Raw genomic sequence first — 3,091 nt, 5'->3', positions numbered from 1 at the left:
GTGTCCCAGCCCGGATGTCTGTGCTGATGGGGGGCACGTTCTGCGGGGTGTGGAAGGGGGGCCCTGGCTCCCAGAGCAGAAGGGATGCGGGGATGGGGACAGGGATGGCTCCATGTGCAGCTGCGTACCTGTGACTTCTGCCTGTGCTGGGGGGGCCGTTTCAGCTGCTCTTGCCTGGCCCCCTGCCCCTTGGCAGGGAGCTGGGGGCTGTCCCGCTCCCTTCCCCTGCAGGAAAGCCGGGGGAGGCAGTGTCCCGGCCCCGGGGTGCTCCAGCTGCCCCAGCACTGACCTGGGACTGGTCCAAGGAGCGAGGCTCGGATCTGCAGGGAGCCCCCCCGGGGGGCTGGGGGCTGCAGGGCGAGGTCTGGCTGCGGCCAGGGCCCGGGGCCGGTGCTGGGGTCAGGGTCTGCGCTGCCCCTGCCCTTTTCCTGTTGATGCGCTCTGGAGTTCACGGCCGCGGCAGGAGGGCGGCAAGATGGATCCGGCCTTCCTGCTGCGCGGGGCATTCCACCCGCATCCCTACGCTGCGAGTGAGGGTGCGGGGCTGGACCCCCCCCCCCCAACCCCAAAATGCATGGGAAGGAGGCGAAGCAGCTGCTAAAAGCAAACACACTTGAGGCCGCTTCCTGCGAGCACTTCGCTTGGCGAGGCAGCGCACCGCGAGCTATTTCCTTCTCCCCCCTCCAGCTGCCCCAGCCCCTGTCCCGCTGCCGCCGCGCACAGACGGCTCCCCGGGGGCACGCGGGGGGTCGAGGAGGGGGCTCTGCCGCTGTCTGCAGCCCCGCGACGGGCCTGAGAGGGGTCTGCGGCTCAGGCAGTGTGGGGCTGAGCCCCTATCGCTTGCCCCTATCGCTCGCAGGGGGGGCAGGATGGGGCCGGGGAGCCCTTTGTGGGCTTTGGGGCCGCGTTTGCTGACAAACAGGATTCCTCGAGGGGAGCTGACTCAGCCCTGCCCTTCCTCTCCCCAGCAGCAGCCGGGGGTTTCCCAGGTCCACATCCCCTTCCCAAGGAAGTGGGACCTATATATATCCCGCCGATCCAGGCCACAGTCATTATGGTCTCAGTGGGGGGGTGCTTAAGGGCAGAGGCTGCCCGGGCGGCGGGAAGGGGGTGGGCAGGGTGCCCGGGCTGGGGGGGCTGGGGGCAGGCAGCCCCTGCCCTGCAGGCGGCTCCAGGTGGGAGCCGGCGGCAGAGGAGAGAGCGTTAACTCTGGAGCTGAATGATGGCGGGGCCGCGGCCACGCAGCACAGCTCGGCGGCGTGGCGCTGTCGGAGCGGAGATCCCGGCTGCCGGGGCGGGGGGTGAGGAGCCCCTCCCGGATTTACACCCCACCTATGCTCGCCCCGACACCCCCAAACTGGCAAAAGCGCAGAGAGGAGGTTTGGGGGGGCAAAACCAGCTTTCAGTGCCCGCTTTTGGGAACCATATAGGTAGGGGGGAGTGGTGGAGCCATCCCCGTCGCTCCTCGCGTGTACAGGAGGGTGGAAAATAATCCCCTGGGGCTTGAGGGGGGCAGTGGGTACCTGAGACCCCCCAAAATGTGTTTTTATTTGGTATGCCTTAAAAGCAGACGATCTGCTTCAGCAGTGTTAAAATGGGGCGGTTTTGGGGAAAAGACCCTTGGGCACCGCATGGCTCGGCCTGGGGGCACCCTCCCTGCAGCGTGGGGGGCTCGCGGCCCCCAGGCCCGAGGGGCCCCGGGCAGCCTGGCCGCAGACTGCTGACGGGGCAGCGCCGTGGGGCCGTGGATCCCCCACGGCCCTCGGGCGGCACGAGCTGGTCCCGGCCACCCCTGGCGTGGTGCTTGCCGCCTCTGGCGAGAACCAGCCCGGGGCCGTTTTGTGGCCAGACAGAGCGGTTTTGGTTAAAAACGTTATCTGCAGGCCCCTGTGGGCCGTTAACCAAAATGCTGATGTTGGCCCGCTCCGCGTGCTGCGGGAAGGCCAACGCCGCGCCCCGGCGGGGTCAGGCCTGGGGGGGCCGCGGCTGGCGCCCGCGGGTCAGATCCTGGGGCCTGGGGTGCCCACAGCCCGCGGCCCCCCAGGGACCCCAGCAGGGCGCAGGACGCGGCCCCCCGGCACCACCGCTGAGCCGGGGGCTGCGGAGCTGCGGGTGCCGGCCCTGAGCGGGGCGCGGGGTCCGGACCCCCCGGGCCGGGCACCCCCAGGCCCCGCTGGCTGGGGCAGGGGGTACGGGGCTGCTGCTGCTGCCGGGCCCGCCAGGCCAGCCCGCCCCCGCGGCTTTTTCCGGTGGGTTGTTTATTTTCTTAATCTATTCCCCCTCTCGTGATTTGCTTCTTTTTATTTTCTAATTTTTGATTTAATTGTAATTTTTATTTCTTTTTTTTTTTGTGTTATTTCTATTGTTATTATTTCTATTTCTATTTCTATTTCTATTTCTATTTCTATTTCTATTTCTATTTCTATTTCTATTTCTATTTCTATTTCTATTCTATTTCTATTCCTATTCCTATTCCTATTCCTATTTTTTCTATCTATTTTTATTATTTTTTTATTATTTGTTATTTTTATCCTTTTTATTTTTATTTCTATCTTTTCTTTTTATTCTTTTTATTCTTTTTATTCTTTTTATTCTTTTTATTGTAACTTCATTATTATTGTTATTGATATTTTTATTGTATATTTATTATTTTTAGTATTTTTTTTCTTTAATTATTTTTGTTTCTATTGTATGTTTGTTATTTTATTGTTATTCTCACTGTTACCCCCTCCGTTACCGTGACCGTTGCTGTGGGTGTTACTCTGGCTGGCACCGGCACTGCCCGGTGTCCCGTCCCGCCCCTCCCGGGCCCCCTTCGCCCCCCGCCCTTTGGCTTCGTGCCGCGGTTCGCCCCCCCCCGCCCCCCCGCCGCCCCCCCCGCCCCCCCGCTCCCCGCCGCCGCCGCCAGGGGGCGCCCCCGCGCCGCTCCCGCTCCTCGCCGCGCGCGGCCTCGCTTGCCCGGCGGGTGCGCGCTGACGTCAGCGCGCGCCGACGTCACGGCCGGGCCGCCCCCGGTGCCGAGCGCGGCTCCCGCAGTCCCCGCCGCAGCGCCGGCGCCGGAGCCTCCGCCGCGGGATCGCGCCCCGCGCCC

Source organism: Anser cygnoides, chromosome 25 (genome assembly GCF_040182565.1).
Source record: "Anser cygnoides isolate HZ-2024a breed goose chromosome 25, Taihu_goose_T2T_genome, whole genome shotgun sequence".
Classification (NCBI taxonomy): domain Eukaryota; kingdom Metazoa; phylum Chordata; class Aves; order Anseriformes; family Anatidae; genus Anser; species Anser cygnoides.
Note: the sequence above shows the minus strand (reverse complement) of the source record.